The following is a 21,328-nucleotide window of genomic DNA, read 5'->3' as shown; positions in this document are numbered from 1 at the left end:
CTAGTCTAGACATAACAGACACATTTACAACTACAAAATAAACATCAAAACACACACAGAGATGTGCAGTAGATATATTGTGTAGATGTTTTGTAGAACAAGTGTTTGCTTCCAGCAATGAGTTGCAGAGTTTCCCTGATCTCAAATGTCTGAAAATGTTCTGGAACTGGTGCAAACAAACAGGTGTGACCACACATTTACATCTGTTCGTTCTTTCTTTCTTCCTCCGTTGCTCACTTTCTCTCAGTCTCTCATCTCTCTTGCTCTCACTCTCTCATCTCTCTTTCTCCCTCCCTCCCTCCCTCTCTCCACCCCAGTCTGCCCTGATCGATCAGGTGCGAAGGGTGAGTTGGGAGGTAGGAGGTTCTTGTGGGTGGGCCCAGTTTGTTGTTCTGTGTCGTTCTCAATAAAGATCGGATTTACTGTAACTCTTCCTCTCCTCAGTAACCCCCTACACCCACACCCCTCCCCCTGCCCCACCCCTCTCCATCCCATCCCCATCCACACTTTTACAGCCCTTGGCTCCTTCTGGCTTCTATAAAACACTACAAACATAAAAACCCACAAGCACTTAAGAGCCGTCCTCGCGAGGAGGGGGAGGCACGGGGCGGACAGCGGGCCGAAACATCCTCCTCTTTACACCCCTCAATCACTACATTCAGAGAAGGAGAACGCGTGAGAGAAAGATGGAGGGGAGGATATATTGTCTCTGATGGGCTAGTTGATTAAGATGGATTGCACAATGAAATGTCATTGGAGTGATGAGTTTTTGGTGCGTGCATGTGTGGTTGTGCGCGTGGATTTGAACTCCCATGCAACTAATTTCGCATTAAAACCTTTTTTTTTTTCCTCTTTTCAGATTGATTAAATGTAAAATTTCTAAGCATTACAGAGCTCCGTTTTCACTCGCAGCTTTTTACCCGTTCTTAGTCTCAGCTTCTGTTTTGTTAATCTTGTTTGACATTAAATGCCAGTTTTTTGCTTACCTTTCACTTGCCTTTTGGAATTGAAATATAATTGAAAACATTTTAAGATTGCTTAGTAATTTCTTTGGTGCATGTGTGCGTGCGTGTGTGCATACGGCAGCAAAGCCCACTGATAAATCTTTTAGGCCAGACTATAAAAAACGTTCCCTAAAATTAAGCAGTATGCCGCCGAGTGATGAAGAACATTCATTTACTGACTCAGTCTTATACCCTGTGCTACTCCTCAAAGCACGCCGCAGCTGCCAGAGAGTGTGTGGGCTAGTGACTGAGTGTGAGGCGTGGCCTGTGTTCTATATGTTTGTGCAAGCATGGATAATGGTAGGTTACATGTTGTTGCTGTCGGGTGGAAACCTTGTATCTTCTCCATATTTCAACCTTTTATGTTTTTTTTGTAAATGAATGCCCTATTTCATCATACAGGAGTGTTGCACAAAAGTAGTGAAAATAGCCTGGTCTACAAGCTCACAATGCCTCACGATGAAAAACGTTGTGGACTTGTATTCACCTGGCCAGAGTTTCACCTGCTTGTAGTGTGTGCGTGCGTACGTGCGCGCGCATGATGCCATACATTCTCAGCTAGTAGAGTGAGATTACAGGTGCCTGTATGTTGTGTGTCTGGGGGGGGGATTCTTTATCAAGGTGTGTGTGTGTGTGTGTGTGTGTGTGTGTGTGTGTGTGTGTGTGTGTGTGTGTGTGTGTGTGTGTGTGTGTGTGTGTGTGTGTGTGTGTGTGTGTGTGTGTGTGTGTGTGTGTGTGTGTGTGTGTGTGTGTGTGTGTGTGTGTGTGGGTGGCTTGTGTGTGATATGGTCTCGCAGGTATTCCTCTGCAGGTCAGAGATAAAGCTGTCGGTTGCCGGCGGAAACTAACGCACTGTGGCAACGGGTGAGAGATACAAGATTAGAGCCAATAGTTTCCTGGCCTGTAGGTGACATACAGGACTGTCTGCTTAGGGAGAGAGAGGCTGGTAGAGGCTGATACACTTTAAATCCCCCAGATAAATAAAACTGAAAAGAAAGTATTGATAATTGATGCATTGATAGATGGCCTGCGGGGGAGGAGATTGACAGACGGAGAGGGGTGGAGAAAGTGGCAGCGCGGCACATTCCCAAGCAGGGTGACAGACAGAGTGCATCCACTCTATGAGAGAACGGAGGACAGAGGGCAATAGGATGACGGGGATGGAATGGGTGGACAGGCAGACACATTGCCATCGGTAAGCAGGATATGATCCAGCCCTACTCCCCTTCCTTTATACTGCAATCAGCAAACACAGGACGTCTGTCCCTCCCCACCCTATGACAACCTGGCCAACGCTCCAGGCAACGTAGAATCTTCTCCCTCCTGGCTACCAAGCTGTGGGATGACCTCCCTTTGTCGGCTGCAGACTAACGCTGGGGAACCCCCTAAAAAGTGTCGCTCACGCCCTTTATTGCACGTGGAGGTTTGTGTGCGCCAAACCCATAGACTGTATAACAGAAATGGACAAAGCGAAGCCATTGGTTTCTATGCAGCGCAAATGACACAATATGGGTCCTTGGCATGGGTGTTGCCATCATAGATTGAAATGCAAACGGGGGAGGCTATTGGCTGCCAACGGTCACGTGCAACCGCAGGGATACATGGGAGAATGTGGTTGGAGCCTCCTGAAATACAGCACACGAAGAAGAACACAGCCAGCTGGTATCAGTTTAGTTGGTCACGCCCCCCGCAACTTTATCATCAATTTTAACATAAATGGGACCTTATTTTTACAAAACGCATATCATCGTGATTGAAAGGCAATTTTTAACTAGCGATAGGAACCATAAAGTATTCATGAAAATGTTAATTAAGGTTAGAACACGAAAGGGGAAAATGAATGGGATCCAAAGGAGAACAATTCTTTTTGCAACCGGCCAGGGGGAAAACAGCGCAACTAGCGGCCAATCATAGGACGTTTTAGTTCCGTATTGGGCTCATTTTAAATCGGTGGAACTCTCCCCCTGGCCAAACCTGGCCACAGTGGACGTCTGGTCGATGCGTTTCAAGGAGAATGCATGAGAGCGGCAAAAATCAGTGTCCGCTCGCTTGTACGGACACTGCTCTCCATAACTCCCCACTGAAAATGTACCTCTTCAGAGTCAGACTGCTTCCCATCCCCTAGCACCATATTTCTTTGTCTCTGCACTTGTTGCCTATTTGGATAGGCACTAGTTATGTTATTAGGGGTCTAGATAAGTAGAGAAGCGGGTACCACTATAACAATACCCTTATGCCTTGGCCTATGACATTTGAACAGTATTTCTCACAAAAATAATTGTTTTCTTCTTGCATTCTGTGGGGGTCAGACAAATATATCCATATAAGCAATTCCCGGTCAGTTTTCTACCAAATGTTCTCTGGATCATTATTGGACTAAGCTTATCAAGCCTGACACACAGCTTTTATTTATTTATTTAGTATTATAGATATTGATCTGAACTTGAAGGGGACGTGGCTCAGTCAGTACATAAATAGACCAAGATCAACATCCATTGGGCCAATTATAATAAACTTGCAGGATAGAGGATATGTCTACAGACTGTAAGTACCTGAAATATACCCTGGAAGTTTCAATCACATTGACTAGTAGCAGAGCTACAAATGCAAAAAATGGCCATGACATACAATACAAGTCAGACTGTACATTTAAAATTGTTTGTCGAATCATTACAAAACTCACAGAATATGTTTCATAACACTGTTGTGTCATGTGTGCAAAATTATTTTAAAATAGTGTTCAAGACACTTATAATGTACATTGTAAGTCACTCTGAATAGGAATGCCTGCTAAATGCCTCAAAGGGATAAAGCACCCCAAAAATAATTACTCACCCCATGAAGATTTGAATTCATGGATATTTTTTGTTTTTCCTAAACCAATAATTTTATGCCCTGCAGTGCTTCCCTATGAAAACACAAAGAGTCTCCTCAAATGACTGACTTTTGCGACAAAAACCCAACCAAGTCAAATGAAATCTATAGGAATAAAGTCATTTTGGGGGTGAACTTCTATGTCCAGTGAAACAGCTGGAAGGAGTGAGTATGTGCCGATGGACAGAAATGGAAAGACAAATGGATGGCCCTAGTTATCCAGATTGGTCCAGTGATCTTACGAAGATCATACGGACAGACTCTCAGCTCCACAGGTAGAAGAGTCTTATTAGTAGCACAGCAAACGCTTTGCTTCTGCAAGGTGTCCCTGATTCTTAGCTGGGTTTGTCAACAGGGCTTAGCGGAACGCTTAGCACCAGAATCAGGCTGTCAGGCATCCCCGATTTAGTTATGCATTAGAACCATTATGTTTAGTGTGCGAATGGAGCTTTCCAGACTGAACAAGGTTGCCAAAATGATTTCCGAGCTGTCACCTGGACATTGTTTTGCCTAATCTGAACTTGGCCTCTGGGGATATACAGTAGTACTAGTATCTCCGTTGAGTGCTTACCCATACCCAAAGGGATTTTCAAACACTTGGCAAAGGATTAAGTGAGTGTTTTTTTTTCTTTGAATGCACATTATCTATACAGATCTTAACACTGAGGCTCTCCAGGTAGTGATCTAGGGTTTGTCAGTCTATATACATTATATGCCTTGTGCCTGAGAAAGTGATATTTTTTCCCGAGTACCCTGATATCCTCAATTTTCATAGTACTCCATATTTTGGCATGCCTGACACAGAACTCCATATATGGGCATAAAGGGACACAGACTAACAGATAAAGGAATCTCCATATATGGGCATAAAAGGGACACAGGCAGACAACAGGCAATCTAACAACACGTACAGCGGCTAAAACCGGGTGGTTGTAGACAACTTGCATCTTTCCCGAATAGGCTGATGCTGATTTAGTTAAGGCCTATGTATTGGTAATTCTATAGCTCCTTATCCTAAAACAAACACCACTTTCTTCCTTGCATCAGTACAGCCTTATTTCGATTCTAGTATTGTTCAAATCAGCTCTCCTACTTCTAATAGGGGTCTTGGGAGGTAACAGCAAGCTCGGAACAAGGCTCTCTGTCTCTCTCTCTCCGTCTCTCTCTCTCTCTCTCTCTCTCTCTCTTGCTCCGTCTCTCTCTCTCTCTCTCTCTCTCTCTCTCTCTCTCCCTCTCTCTCCCTCTCTCTCTCTCTGCTGTAGTTACTAGACATCTCTCCTATTGCTGTTGACAGCTCCTCTTAGGGCAGCCTCATGATGCAAGATGCCACACCAAGTTTGCCATCACAGACTAATATTGTGGTTGATAGAGATAGGAAGCCACAAAACAATATCTGGTTGTTTTTGTATTATTATAATATTTATTCACAGTTATTGTTTAATCTGACTATAATCTTCTAGCTTTTAACACACCATCGCTTGAGTTTTAGAGGTCCTTAATTATTTGTTAGGACAAACAATGCTATACAAATTCAGGCGCAAATTCAGAGATATCCATAATCTTCAGATTTGTAATTTTATTCATAGTGTTCTGAGTTTAGTCAAACATTTAATTGCCTTTCTGCAAAACAAATGGACTGTTGTTGTGCTCTATTGCAGAGATGAGCACGGAGCCCTCGTGAAACTGCACTGTTTATTCTTACCCTGGTAACTGTACTTGTTCCCTCAGCTCTAGTTTCTATAGCAATATCCCTTCTGCAGTGGCATTGTGCTCCATAAAATAGGGCTGATAGACACACTTTCACAACATGCCTGTCAGACTGTCTTTACACACAGCACTTACAAAGGCAAATTGGCAGGCCTTGTGCTGCTTCAGTTCATGTAAAGATGATGAGCTGTCGGAAAGTTATCTCTGTTCTGACCTACCTCTCTACAAAGTGGGAAACACAGTCCTGAAGTGGAAAGTTTTCAACATACAGTAAAGGTGTCTATAGTCTAGGAATCTAGTGGATATACTGTAGTAGTATATGTCAGAATTTGTTACAGCACTGCCAGCTGCTGTATCTCGTTTTTCTTTTTTTGGGGGGGGGGGGATATCACTCTCACCAAACAAGAGCATTCAAGGACATTTTAAATTTTCAGTTGTTCCCACAACTACTATACAGTAGGATCTTGGGAAATAAAATGACTCAATAAAAGACTAAAGGGCTCTCCTCTGTATTATTATGGACATGCCACACACACACACACACACACACACACACACACACACACACACACACACACACACACACACACACACACACACACACACACAAAGTCTATAAACTCTCGCTTTAAAAATTAAGATTGACTCTCCCTTTGGGTATGGCAGTGAGTTTCTATGGAAATGTGCATTGTGCAATTATAATACTCCCTGTACGGTAATTTTGCTGTCAAATAAAGCTAATATCCAGGCTACAAAGATTTCTCTAGGTATTAGCAATTAAGATTTTCTCTCAAAACGATGCTGATAAAGAATGACATATGAAATGAATAGGAAATGAATCTCTTACTCCCTCTCGCAAAATATGCGTCATTGTCTCCACCAGCCGAAGGCTGAGGGAGAGTATGTTTTCCCCTCCGTCCGTCCGTCCGTGCGTGCGTCCGTGCGTGCGTGCGTGCGTCCGTCCGTGCGTCCTCGCAGTTTGTGAGCAGCTAATCTCAGTCACCGTTGGCCCGATCGCTGCCAAACTGAGCACACACACTCCCTGGATGCCAATCTAGAACCTCTGCCCCACATTTTTCAAATCAGCCTCATGGTGGCGCTATAACAGGCCGATTTGTGTGGCCTGGTTGTTACCAGCTAATCTCCGGCGCCGTTGGCCCGATCGCTGCCAAACTGAGCACACACACTCCCTGGATGCTAATTCAGAACCTCTGCCCCACATTTTTTAAATCAGCCTCATGGTGGCGCTATAACAGGCCGATTTGTGTGGCCTGTGGCTGGTGGAGACCTGTGCTCGGAAGAGCACTGCTTCTAGTTTGCTATAGTATTACAAAATCAAAGACCACAGGCCTATTTTGTGTATTTAAGGACTCAGATCAGCAGAGACTCTTAAAGGTACAAGGCAGCGGGCTCTTCACCTCAACTTCAGTTACTTTGTAGCTACTAGATTGGGGTTCTGCCTGCCATCTCCATTAATGTTCAGCCGCCAATGTAAGTCCCTTTTGCCCTCTAGTTTCTGTGGGATCTTTTTTTAACTCATTGACTGCCAAGGCACGAGTTTCACGAGTTATTACAGTACTCCCAGGCTGCCACAGCCCGAGTTTCCCGAGTTGGAAGCCATTTTGAAAAAAAAAAAAAAAAAAAATTCAAATTTTTTTTTTATAAAATTTTTTCTAAAAATGCCTAATTGCGAAATTGCATGTTTAGCCCCATAACAAACACATCTTTCAAAATGTCAAAAATGGCTGTTTTGTCTGACTTTGAAGGCTTGTATCTCATGAATGCCTGAACGGATTTCCAAGCGGATTTTTTTGTTTGAAAGCTGTTAAAAAGTACCACACATATGGTGCATGATCTAGGCATGGGCGTGCACGATCCGTGCACTAAAAATTGATCCGTGCACTAGAAATTTAGGAAGGTGGCAGTGTTTGTTTTGTCTGACTTTGAAGGCTTCTATCTCATGAATGCCTGAACGGATTTCCAAGCGGATGTTTTTGTTTGAAAGCTGTTAAAAAGTACTACACATATGGTGCATATATGGTGCATGGGCGTGCACGATCCGTGCACTAAAAATTGATCCGTGCACTAGAAATTTAGGAACGTGGCATCCTGGTACTTGGCGGCCATCTTGAAAAGGGCATTCAATGAGTTAATAGGCGAGAGAGAGTGGTTTAATAATATATATGTGTGTATTTTAGATTTACTTGTTCATTGTAATAATTAAAGTAAAATGTTCCTATCATAATATTGTTTGATATATATATATATATATATATATATTATATATATATATATATATATATATATATATATATATATATATATATATTATATAGTATACTATATACCGTAAACATTTGTATCTTATCAAAAAGTTATTTGCTTTTATTTATATTTATTTGTTTTGCTCAATTTAAATGTTCTCAAATAGAAACTTGAATCAAGTTTTGTTTTTCTTTTTCATTTGACAAAATAGCGTTCAAAACATTGGTACTCCATGGTCTAGGAACCTCCAAAATCAGGATTGGCTCCAGGCCCATAAATCATGCCATTGGCCGGGCTCTACTTAAATCTAGACACGATACTCACATGTTTTCATTATTATTGTACAGCTTCTTTCATGCTGTATGCCCTTCCCCGTTCCCCCTCTCCATAATCTTTGTCTTTGCCACAGGCGAGGTTTGCAGGCAGCAGCGGTGGCTCTGTGACTCTGCAACGTGCGTTCATTTCAAGCACTGCCGTCGCTCCACTTCTTCAGTCCAGATCTGTCCGTGTTAATTACCGTCCGGCCGTTAGAGTGAGATCACTTTACTGGTCATCTGGGTAGCGATTGGATGTTCCCTCTGTGCCGAACATTTTCCGAGCCCTTCAAGGTTCAATGACTCCAGTTCTCATGAGACCTTTTGGGTGTCTGCTTCCCCCCTCAATTTGAGAGATAAATTGAAGGAAAATGTTAGATGCTTTATGCTACTTTACTTTGTACTTACCAAGCCCCCACCAACCCTTCATCTGTTCCTTCCATTTCTCCCTTCTGTCTACACATTGCAATGCTGTGCCCCATCAAAAAAGGCAATGACATTAGACAAGCAGCTCTCAATTTACAGCTCCAGATTGATTTACACCCTGACATTGAGAAGTTAACATACCCAGAGAGAGTCAATCCCTAATGATGGCCGCATCTGTAAATAAACAGGAAAAAACCAACCCACAAATGAACGAGTTTGCAGAAAAGCTCATTCGTGCTAATTATTTCTCTCCCACCCCTCCCTCGTTAAAAGCTTTTCCCACCCCTCCGATCAATCGCCACTTTAGCGTGGAGGGAGGGATGGATGGAGGAATAAAGGAAGTGCGAGCCTCATTAGCCTGATTGGGCCGATGTGGGTGATGGAGAGATGGAACGAATAGGGGGAGTAAAAGAGAAAAGGAGTCAGCTTGATCATCAGCACTTTGCCTATCAAAGCAGCGCTCATCAACGCGAGTGCTGCGTTCAAATGTGTTTGCATTTCTTTGCTTGAGCTGCTCTGCTTGCTATCCAGGTGATGTTTTTTTTGTAGCTTTACGAACTAGTGATGGGAGAGAGAAAGACGAAACTACTCCATTGTGCTGATTTGTGGTCATTCCTGCTATTTCCTCCTTTTGGTTTAGTTTAAGATTAGTGGTGGAGAGAGTCACTGATTTCCTAGTCAATACTAATGGTTAACTTCACTCCACAGTAGGCTACAATGAAAGGATTATATTCGAAATAGGCGGTAGATGGATCAAGTACATCCAGAATTGGCCTCTCTGAAGGATAAGACTCAAGCAAGACTGCAGTTACAAGTGATTTTTTGGGGGTTGAGGTTGAGACTATTTTGACGCAGTTTGTAAACCAGCCAGCTGTCAAAGTAACCTTTTGTCTATTAGCCCCCCCACGTGAATAGGGGACTCTTTTTAAATGTATATAATATTCTATTCTATATGGAATCATTAGCATTTCTCAAATCCTTGTTGCTTTCCCAGTTCTCCAAAAATGAGACAAAAATTACATTGACGTAGACTGCCTGCACTTACGTTAAACCCAATTTAGTTCCAGGCAAATTATCAGGCTGTTCCTAAAACAGATTTCGCCCTGGCTGCATGTCGCCTGCTTGGCACTCCAAATGACAACATCTGGCCCAACACCGATTGGTTGTAAAGAATCACAGGACTACGGCCACAAGCACCTGAGGAATTACTTTAACCACTTAGCCAAATTCAAAGATCTAATCATGTGGATCTCGAAATCCACATGGGAATGGCGTGGCTTCCTGTGGATCTTCATGTTCAATCTGTGACCTCAGTTGTCTATCTTACAGTGGTTTTCAACCTTTTTCATATCAAGGTCCATTACTTATTGATATTTAGCCTGACCCGAATATTTTGTTGTTGTTGGATAACATTTTGTCCATAGTTCCATTCCATACTGTATTGATGTAGTACCATAGGAGTGATAACAGGCCAACCGTTCGTTGATCAAAAGAACAACGTTGATCAAAAGAACGCGCAAAATGTTGTTTTGCTGTCAATGTGATTGATGCTGTTTTCTTAGATAGAATCTAGATAGAATACTGCAGCCTCTAAGACAGAGATATCATTAACCTCATTGAATGCAGTACTGTAGGATAATAGTATAATCTAGGATTTTAATACAGCATTTTCTCTTGTTCAGTCATAATGGCTTTCTGATTATGTCACAAAGAACATCTTTTTTTTTTATCTCTGAACCTGAATCCTCTCATGGCTGGCACCCAACCAGAGAGTAGAAAAGCTCTGTATTTGTCTACTCACATCTTCTCATCGCATAGGCCAATTTGTGTATCGACAGAGTACACCCATCGCACACAATTACCATTTCGTAATTGCCATCTATCAGGTGTTGCAAAGTGGCATTAATCCTGCGTGCTGATGTTCGGGCCTTCATTATCAGAGCTTAGGAAATGACATTTCTATTTATAGGAGCTAGGCTATTTATCCACTTATCCTGTTGGCCCTGTCATTCGTGGATGGAACAGGTTACTGATGTCAGAACATCAGTTAAAGTATATAGTGTGTTCCAAGTCCGACTGTGGGTCACTGAAAGTGGAACTTTCAGAGTGATGGATAGGGCGTCGTGAGTTGCTTACAGAAGGCTTTCACACTTTACCAAGGTTTAAGAGCAGTCGAGTCGAGATGTCTTTATACATTTTGGTAGTAAGACCAGAGAATGCTTGATAACATTAACGCTGAATGGATGTTTTGCCACTGGCAGAATTTGAAGATTAAATTATCTTATATCCCTATTTTCTTTCACACACACAACCATGCCTCATGGTAACACACCATGAACCCCATCGCAGACAGTGCTGGCTTTCGTCTTCACCCAGGCCGGGAGGCGAAGACTTTGTATTCAAAAGCAATTTCACATAGCCCATAGGAGGTGCCACAAATGCTACAAATGTCTGTTTGATGCAGAAAAGGGATTCTTTTCACCAAATTAGGTACAAATGATCTTGTGAGTGATGTGACAATGATCATCAAACCGGATTTTAATATTACTGTTTGCCTGTAATTGTCTTCAAACTAGATATGAAAATTTCATATTGCGATTATTGTGACCAAAGAAAACGCGATTTACGATATTATCGCTATAATCAAATACCCCCCCAACATCCATTATCCTGGGGTGGAACATATGCCACAAAAAAATAGATCTACAAGCTCACAAGGCGTCACAACGCAAGCCTTGCAAACGAGCTTGTAGATTCGCTATATTTGGTAGAGAGTGAAAAAAATACTGTATCAAGTACGTATATTATAAGTATGTTTTACCAATAGAGGGTTTAAATGGTACCGGATATACAGTTCAGCAAATAAAAGGTGAATTGATCCCAGAGCATGACGAAGGACGATTTCACGATAAATTAAATCTCCACGTTACGATTATCGTGCGTATTTATTATCACGATAAACAATATGGCTTATCGTCCCATCCCTACTTCAAACATTTGTGTGCAGGGCCCATTTCCAAAATGCCATATACCATGAACACAACATCCAATCAACTCCACATTGGAATTGCTTGTTGAGGGGGCTCTATTAACTCATATGCTGCTATTTTAAACATAGGCTGAACTGTTTTCCTGCCAGATTGTCCTTACCTTTTAACGTGGGCACGTGCACGCATAGTGCATGATCTGTGCGCGACTCATGTAGTAGACCGGTAGACAAGATGACAGCTTTCGAAAAAAAAAAAATCCATTGGAATAGACAAATCCGTTGCCAGGCAGTATCCTGCTGTATCCGCCAGTATTTACATAAGAAAACATTGGAAACAACCAGCTGTGCGCTATGGTAACACGTGGACACGTTCGCGCACATAGCAGACGATATGTGCGCGGATCATATGCCAGGCACAAGAATCAAACAGCTATCAAATAAAATAAAAAACGTGTGAAAAAAGACGATGATATGACCGAGCAGGATGCTTCCTTGTTTACATAGAAACTTATGGGCCCGGAGCTATGATTGGCTCTCAGACCGGATATGGAAACCTAGATCCGGTCTAAACAGGAAATACGACCGGATACAGTTAGGAGGCGGGCCTAAAGTCTCCGAAGCGGCTATATACAGCGACCATACTTTTAATTGTTTCATAATGATTAAAGCTAATTAAATTTCCGGGATCTACGGGCATCGCAGAGTGGTACAGCGGGAAATCTCCGGTTTCGACGGGGATCCAAAGGTGGTTTTACCTTTGCCCATCACAAATGTTCAAAGTTGAACCATATCTCATAGAAATGCTATATCCCCACAGCTTCCTCATGTCCTGTTGGCTGCAACCTACAACTGACAGCCCTGGATAGGCCATGCAGCCTAAAGGCCTGCACTCCAAGGAGCGCCCTATTCTGTTTTTGTCTCAACCAGGACAAAAGGCATGGCCGGGACTATGTTTTGCACCCTGTCCGTCCGTCTGTGTGACCGTCTGTCCATCCGTCTGTCTGTCCGTCCGTTACCAGCTAATCTCTGGCACCGTTGGCCCGGTCGCTGCCAAACTGTGCACACTCCCTGGATGCCAATTCGGAACCTCTGCCGCACATTTTTCACATGGGCTCCTTCTAGCGCCACGATGAGTACTCCTACAGATTTTGTCTAAAAATCACGCAAAGCAGTAGACAGTATCTCCATATGGATCTATCTGATTTTCCATATTCCATCCTGATTGTTTAGAATGGCTTCCAAAGTATGCAGGATTGGTCCATTTTGAACAAAATGCCTCAAATCATCAACACAGAGGGCAAAATGCCTCAAATCATCAAAACAGCGGGCAATTTTTTTGAAATTGGGTATGCACATTCCCACTGTAAATGAAATGTGTTCAAATCAGCCTCGTGGTGGCGCTATAACAGGCCGATTCGTGTTTTTACCTATAACTCTGCTGATCTGTGTAAAACTTTGTATGCGCACTCCCTAGAGGTCAAAGAAAACCTTTGCCCTGCATTTTTCACATCTGCCTTTTATAGCGCCACCAGGAGGACGAATTATGTAAAGCTTTTTTCCATTATTATTCCTTCAGATTTTACCCCAAAACCACACAAACCGGTACAGAGTATCCTATAGTCATGTAATCAAGGCGGATCTGTCCCGATATTTCATATTCCATCCTAATTGGCTAGGCAGGATTGGTCCGTTTTGAACAAAATACCTCAAATCATGAACACAGCCAACATTCACGTTTTTAATAGTTTCCATTCCAATAGCTCCTCCAAACTCTGTTTTCTCAGGCACCTCCTAGTGAATTTTGTTAACCAGACGCTTCTATATTCTATGCAAGTACATTTGAGTTCAGTTCAGTTCACTCTACTTTGTGCTTTGACTTTGGTCTGAGGAATACATGTTGTGTTTGATGTCAGGTTGTTAGGTTTATTTATTTTTTATCTTAGTTGAAGAATAAAATCCACTCTACTGATATAAAGATATTTTTCTTTGCCTTAGGAAAAAAAGGGATTTTTGCTGTATTTATAGGCAAAGCTCAACTCAGTTTTTAATTAAGCCAAATCGGTTTTGATTGAAGAATTTATTAGAAGTTTGCAATAGAAAAAAGTACAGTTTCATGACAGTACAAATCACTGGTACAAGGTCAACTAAAAGGAGATCCTAGAAAGCCGAGGCTTATTTCCACAGGAACCACACTTTAAGTATCTCATATAACATTGAAAGACAGACGGATAGAACATAGTACTTTATCTAGGATAATATCAGTTTCAAAAGCATAACATCAAATACAAAGGCAGAAAAAAGAATAATAAAAAAGGGGGGGGGGCATGGGGGCTTAGTCTATTTACGGTAGTCCAGTCTATTAAAGAAAGGCATTTTTCTTAGATTACTATTTCTATCCATTTGATGTATTGATTGATGTTGATGTATTACCTTGCTTATTGTAAATCGCTCTGGATGAAGAGCGTATACTATTTGCCTAAATTGTAAATTGTTATCGTTGATGTTCAAATCTTATACTGAAAGCACATAAGGAGGAGCGCACACCTAAGTGAGTGAGGTGCTGACCACGCAGATAACAATGAATGAGAGGAAAATCTTATACTGTACATTTAACCACATTAACCCTACCTTTTCTGGCCATTTGATAATAGGCGAGTAGTATTCCGTGAAAATAGACTATCTGCAAGCTCAGAACAAGATGTGAGCTTTCGAGCTTGAGGAAAGGCTATTTCCGGCAACACATTTTGGTGTAGAAGGTGCACAAGTATAGACCCCTGTGAAAAGACTATATCAAAAGTAACTTTTGTTTAATTGGAAAAAGTCACACAGTACTGACTTTAAATGTTTAAGGAGTTGAGATGTGTGATGAAAGTGAAACTGGCCTTCAGATCTAAAGCAGTAAATGTCAAAGAAAACCCACCAACATTTTCAAAAATGCATTAAAGTTTACTGCTAGTGATTGCAGTGTCTAGCAGCTCATTGCATTTATGTTTGACATTGTCAACTAACTCACCAAAAACGTATCCATTTGTGTACCTGCCTGTCTGCCATAGGCTGATAAAGAATATTTCAGGGCTTCTCATCACTACTGTCCAGGCCTTTGCCAATGCTGCGCTCGCCCAAGCAGCCAACAGAGTGGACTGTGACTGAAAGCTGAGGGCCTTGGAAGACCCGGAATTCCAGCAGGAGGGCGATTGCTCAGAGCACTTCTGACCGAAAAGCGGGTTCTTTGCACAGCTTGCTCACACAGCTTGGAGATGAAACCGAATGCCTGATGGTTTATCTTTTCATGAGAAAAAAGGCAATTCATAAATTATTCACTCTATTGGGCTGGCACAGACAAAAGGCCGGTTTGCGCAGATATTACTTGAGGAGGTTATAAACCCTTTTAATTAAATAAGTCTTATCAACCAAATTACTGGAAAATGTTTAATCGGATAAATAGTGAAACATGAACATGTTTTACAAATTAAAAAGAAAAGCTAAGAATAAATAGATCCAAGAAACCACATGGAAAATAATTAGAAGTGGTATTCACAAGTCGTGAGATTGAGCTCACACCTTTCAACATTGTTGGCGCAGGAGCAAACATTCTCGTCCTTTATGTTCCCAACAGTGGGATATTGCACTGGCATCACAGTGGCTTTATGCCTGAAAGACACAATGTACATGGCATGCATTGCCATGCAGTAAAAATCCACAGTGGTAATTTTATAGATCATCATTTTTGGGTTAATTTCTACACTCACAGAGTTAAATTAGGATTCCACTGTGTAATTATATAATGTACAGCAGTGTCCATGTTTATGTTGTAAATTCTTTGACCTGTTTATATAATTGATATCGTTTCCATGCTTGAACCACAAGTGTGCTTTTGCTGCAAGTGTTTTTGTTGTCGGTTGGTTGGTTTTATACCTCCAAGGTATTCCAGTGCCTCTACAGAGTATCTGTGAGAGAAGAAATGTGTCAGTGTTTGTTATCCACTTCCATGGGTCTGTGGGGAGCAATGATCCCCCCCTCTGTTGCTCTGAAACGTGTGTGTTAGAGAGTGTGTGCGTGTGTGCACGCGTCTCATGTCTCTGTGGATTTCTTATGCTTTTGCCTTTGTGAAGACGGAAAGATGCTTGTTAGAGTCCTACAAAACATGTCCTTGTGAGCGAACATTTTGAGACTTAAATTGAGCCTTAAGAAAGTGTTTTTAAAAGGATGTGTATTTTGATTTGAAATGCTTGTTTATGTGCGAGCCTATCTAACCTTCGGCTATGTTTTATTTGTTTGTTACTTCTGTCTTTCTTCTGTCTCACATTCTCTGTTTGTCAATGACCTCTGCATTCAATACTTACATAAGTGACAGCATGAACACACAGTGTTGCATGTTTAGCCATGACTACAAGTCTACACTACAATTTTCCAAAGCATACTCTCGTTTTGTTAGATTTACAAGTAAACTGATGATTTTTTTCATTCATATAATAGATATATTTTAAGGTTATTCTTATTTGTTTTTAAATCCCTTCATGGTCTCTGTCCCATTTCCCATATTCCCTCCTGATTGACTACGATTGCCTTCTAAAGTTTGTCAATGCGACGGGAGTCTTACAGAACAGATATATATTAAGGTTCATTTATTTGTTTTTAAATCCCTTCATGGTCTGTCACCCTCTTACCTCTTTGATTGAATCCACCCCTATGTCCCAGCCTGGGCTTTAAGGTCCGCAGACAAGATGCTGCTGGACACCCTTACAACTAATAAGAGGAGGAGGGGTGACCGTGCTTTTGCGGCTGCGGGCCCCAGGCTCTGAAACATGTTGCCCCTCCCCATTAGATCGGCTCAGTCGATAGGGGTTTTTAAATCTTTACTTAAAACTCATTTGTTCTCTATTGCTTTTAATTGCATATAGCTCGCCGGTTCTTTTTTAAACTTTTGTTCTGTGTCTATGCATTTTATTTGTTGATGTCTCTGTTGATGCCTTGTATTGCTTTGGTTTTACTATGTTCAGCACTTTGGTCAGCTTTGCTGTTGTAAATGTGCTATTTAAATAAAGTTTGAATTGATTCATTTCAATATGGTATGAAAATCAACTTGCAGAGACTTAAAACTTGAGATGGATTATCTCTGTCTTCTTTGGTTTTATCCAAAGTTATGTTGTCATTGAGTTTTAGTGCAGCGCCTAAAAGTGTGGATTGATTTGAAATGTCAAGCTGGATATCTGCCAAGGAAGCAGATAATTAAGGTTGTGAAAATATGGTAAATATTCTGAAAACAATTAACTATCTTATAGGCTCTGTGGATAACTGTAGTCCCAGGTATCCAGTAGGCAGCATACCCATTTCCTGTTCTCATTGCTGTTTGATTGGCTCAGCAATAGATTTGAACCAGAAACACATGTTTCAGGTTCAAATCTGCTGCTGAGAACAGGAAACGGCCAAACGGGTATGCTATAAATGATGAAAATCTCTGACAGTAATATGGGGGGCGGGAAGCCTGAGGCTTCCCCTCCGCTACTGGGCGGCGTTTCTTTTTTTTTTCACTTAATTTTTTTTATTTTACTGGGCGGCGTTTCTTTCTTTTTACAGGGGTTGGGCATTCTATTCTAATACAGGCCGAATGCCCCATCTTGGCACCGACCTCAGTGTTTGCCTCGCTAACCACTAGACTCAGTCTCAATCCATGCAGCCCGGGTTCGCATCCCGCTCATGCCACTATTTTTCTGCCACCGCAGATAACTTTTCGCCGATAAAGTATAGTTATTGACCATGAGGGAGGCGCGACCTTGAGCCGTGTGAGACAACGCCGAGCGAGCGAGTCACCGTGTCGAGCGTTGCGAAGGTCACATGAGCCGACTCAGCGGCGTTAGAATTTGTAAACCAGGGGGCCAGAATAGTAAATGGCGCTGTGGGGACTGCTTCTGCGACCGACTGCCGTTCAAAGGGACTAGTGGGTTGGTCAGAAAGAGTGCTGTGAAGGCCTCCCACTCTGTCTGCCAGTGCTTGTCTGTTGTGGATGCAGGTACTTGTTAGGTGGAGCTGGACACCGGAAGGCCATTAGCTCTGATCTGGAGTACCTGAGTCTCATTCTCCCCTTGCACACTTTTGATTGTTTGTATCCACCACCATACTTATAGCACATCCACTTACTTAAGTTACACTACTGATTCTACAGACCGACACATTAACTATTTTGATATTTGGTTTTAGTCCTTATTTATCTTTTAATAAATCATCTTTATAGACATCATACACTGACAGGAAATGGGCAGAGAGAGGTAGGGAGTGACACGCAGCAAAGGTCTTTGGGATCGGTAGTCGAACCCACGACACGCTGTGAGGCGGCATTAGCAGCCAAGGTGCCAAGACAACTGCCGTCCGGGCCATGAATCATGTTTTTAAGATATCTGTGTATCCCTCTTTTTTGTCTGAACACTGAAAGTTAACATTATATGATTGGATGTGCTGTAAATCTCTAATGGAAGTCTGTGGTTTTTCTTTTTGTCTTTGGGGTGGCCTCTCTGGCATCCCTATTTATGAATGTAAAAAAAAAGACAATCACTGACATTGCAGTGCAACGTGTTGTGATTAACCACTTACAATAGTGCACCTTACGTTACATATCTGTAGAAATGTGTCTACTATATAAGGTATATATGTTATATTTCAAAACAAATTGAGTGACAAATTATTGTAAAAAAAAAAAAGAATTTCACCCAATTTTTTACTGCTTCTGATATTGTAATTGTAGTGACTATGCTGTTTGGTGTACAGGATTACACCAACGTTTTGTATGTTGCATGTTAATTCCCTTGCTCATTGCATGCATAGTGGAGAATTATTTCAGAATCACCCTAAAGCAGTGGCACTGCATACTCCAGAGCTGAAGTGTATTTCTTTAATCCTGAACAGAACATCTTGAAATGAGAGTGCTAGGCATCGAAAATGAGCCAGATTTTGCTAAAATGCTTTTACTGCCATAGTTCTACCATCCTTTAACCCCCCCAAAACAAAAACAAAATACACATTTCATATTGTCTCATTCATAGCATAATACTGTACAGCAAACATGTGTAACCTAGTTTATTGCTGAGATCTAATATATAGAGATCTAATATTTCTTCCATTTCCTAAAAGTAATGGTTTTGAACATGCATGGTTCTAGCAGGCAGTGATGATGATATGAACTTTCATGGCCTTGTGTTGTAATTTTACGATGATATTGAGTCGTTGCAGAAAGAATGAAATTAATTCACACAGTCAGACTCAATTTATTTTTCATTTATTGGAGGCTAACTGCATGGTCTCATTGGCTGCACACGCTTGACTTGAATTCAACTCCAAAGACAGGAGAGTTAGGGAGTTCTGTGCCTCGAATTGTGTGGGTATAAGTAATAAGTAATGGTGCAGTGAGCTTGAGGCAGGATAATAGACTGTGGTTGTGAATAGCCTTGATAATGAAGTTCTCTGGGCTTTTTTGTTCAAAAGAACACGTAGATCTTTAATAGTTGAGCTGTACACCACCAGTGTACACACCAGTACTTGTATAGAGCAGTGAAGTCTGACGTCATTTACCCATCCTACCTGGCTGGTTCACATTTTTTTCCCCCCATTCTGAATTCCCATAGACTTTTTTCATATTGTGTCATATAAGAACTGTGTTCCAAACATAAACAAATGATCTAAGCGGTTTGACTCATATGGTTATGAAGAATCAACTGATGGTGAGAAAACGCTAATGTTACTGTCGCCGAATTAGTTACATTTTCACTAGAAACAGCCTAGGCTTTATCAAATATGAGTGAATGACTATCATAAACCATACAGAGCCACCTCTCCGACAATATCGCGTAAAACGTTTGTTTATTTTTGGACGACAATGCTTATATGAGACGATTTTAAGATGACTCAATGTTATTCTCAGTAGATAAATTACTTCCATGAACCGGGGGATGAGCGAGTCACGTCATGACTTCACTGCTCTATTGTATAAAGAGTACATATAGTATACATGTAATGTAACATGTTAAATATGTAAGTCAAGGTCTTTCTGTCCTTTCCGTCCTCGCATGTGCACACATCCACACACAACATGGCCATTAACTGCATGTAAACACTCTTCCTTTTTCGCTTCGCACATGGCTGTCACAAGCAGTTTGTCTAAGACGGACACTTATACACTCCTCTGTTCGTTATATTGATTTGTGCTTACACAAGCATTAGCACTCTCTTAGAATGAGACGCATGTCTTCACTCAAACCTAGAGGCACATACTGTATAACGCACGCACGCACGCACGCACGCACACACACACAACACACACACACACTCTTAGTCACTCTCTTTCACTTGCTATTTGGTCTTACACACACATACATACACACACACACACACTCACACACACACTCACACTCACACTCACACACTCACGCAAACAGAAGACTGGCCGAGCAAGCTGCCGGATCCTTATAAATGTTGGAATCGGAGCGTATAGCCACTGATGTATTCATTCAGTGTGTGTGATTTAATGAGGTCTGGTCCGTCCCGTCATAAATCACATTAATAATGTGAGGTTCCAATTGATTTTTCAGCTATCAAAGTGCATTATTTGATATCCGCAGCCCTTTATTTCTGATTTAATGCACCACAGACACGCGCTAAAGAACACACAAGCCATTTGTTTTCCAGTTTTCATTTTTTTAGAAGTCTTTATTCATTTGTGTAGAAAAAAGACAAAAGACCAATAAACGGAGTAACGTTCTGTGCCCACTTTTAGATTTATACATAAGAGTTTTTTCATTATCACTTCAGAGAGCGGCATTTTAAAGGAAAGTGTTTTTTTTTCCTAAACAATAAAAGGAAGGCCTCAGTGCTCTTTCAAAACAAGGGTAGGTTGGGGGGGGTACACGTCTTGATATGGTGGACAGTAGAACAGATAGGGAAAGAGAGCTATTCAAAGTCAGAGTGGATCTCAACACTTACAGACTCCTACAGTATATAATAATACACACCCCTCCTCCCCCCGCACACCTTCGTACTGCCGCCTTGATTCATTCTTTATACATTTGTCACCTTCTCTCTGCCTTATATAATATTCTTCCTTTTATCATCTCTGGCTGCATCTTTTTTTTAATATTGAAAGTGTTCTCTTTGCTTTCTGCGTTTTTAAAAAGTTTTATCGTTAAGGTCAGGGACAGACTGTCAGAAAGCCACCTTTCTTTTGCTGTGTGTGTGCGTGTGTGTGTGTGTGTGTGTGTGTGTGTGTGTGTGTGTGCGCGCATGTGTGTGTGTGTGTGTGTGCGTGCGTGCGTGCGTGCGTGCGTGTGTGTGTGTGCACAGTGTTGTGGTCCAGCTGTGATCCCTGATAACTGAACTGTATCTAAGTCAACCTATGGAACCCGAGTGCAGGCCCTGAGTGAAATTAAGTACTTTATCTTACAATGTACGAAGGCTGCACTGGATCCTTTTTCAAAAATCTATTGAGTGGTTTTAAAGTCACAAAATGACAATATGCATCACTGCATTTTACTGCTTTTGCCTAAATGCCCAAATTTAGCGTGCCTTGGTTGTTACTTAAAATCCTCGCTATGTGAATTTTCCCCCCCTCACACATTCTACGGTACCTATAAATCAAAGGTTATGTAGCAGCTTTAACAGACGTTGCACATTAAACAGACTAGACTAGGCTAGTTTTCAAGCCCACAAAAACCTGCTGCTGTTTAAAATCATTATGGGTTCATTAAGTTACGCCAGCCTGTGGA

At 41.6% G+C, this 21,328-nt stretch overlaps 3 protein-coding genes across 4 annotated transcripts in view; 2 read left to right on the top strand and 1 right to left on the bottom strand.

Annotated features, from left to right (window-relative positions):
* Positions 1-21,328, top strand: part of trpt1 (tRNA phosphotransferase 1) — a 218,002-nt gene that overhangs the window by 29,791 nt on the left and 166,883 nt on the right. The window lies entirely within an intron of this gene.
* The window catches only part of macrod1 (mono-ADP ribosylhydrolase 1), a 149,078-nt gene that overhangs the window by 4,033 nt on the left and 123,717 nt on the right, over positions 1-21,328 (top strand). The gene's annotated exons all lie outside the window — the stretch shown is intronic.
* The window catches only part of LOC308302148 (phospholipase A and acyltransferase 3-like), a 273,125-nt gene continuing 258,158 nt past the window's right edge, over positions 6,362-21,328 (bottom strand). Inside the window, exon 6 of the transcript XR_013962936.1 lies at positions 6,362-6,372. The gene's annotated coding sequence lies outside the window, so the exon portion shown is untranslated. The remainder of the gene's footprint in view (positions 6,373-21,328) is intronic.

This window comes from Nannobrachium achirus (genome assembly GCF_963921795.1).
Source record: "Nannobrachium achirus genome assembly, chromosome: 17".
Lineage (NCBI taxonomy): Eukaryota > Metazoa > Chordata > Actinopteri > Myctophiformes > Myctophidae > Nannobrachium > Nannobrachium achirus.
This window is presented reverse-complemented; position numbering and strand designations above follow the sequence as displayed.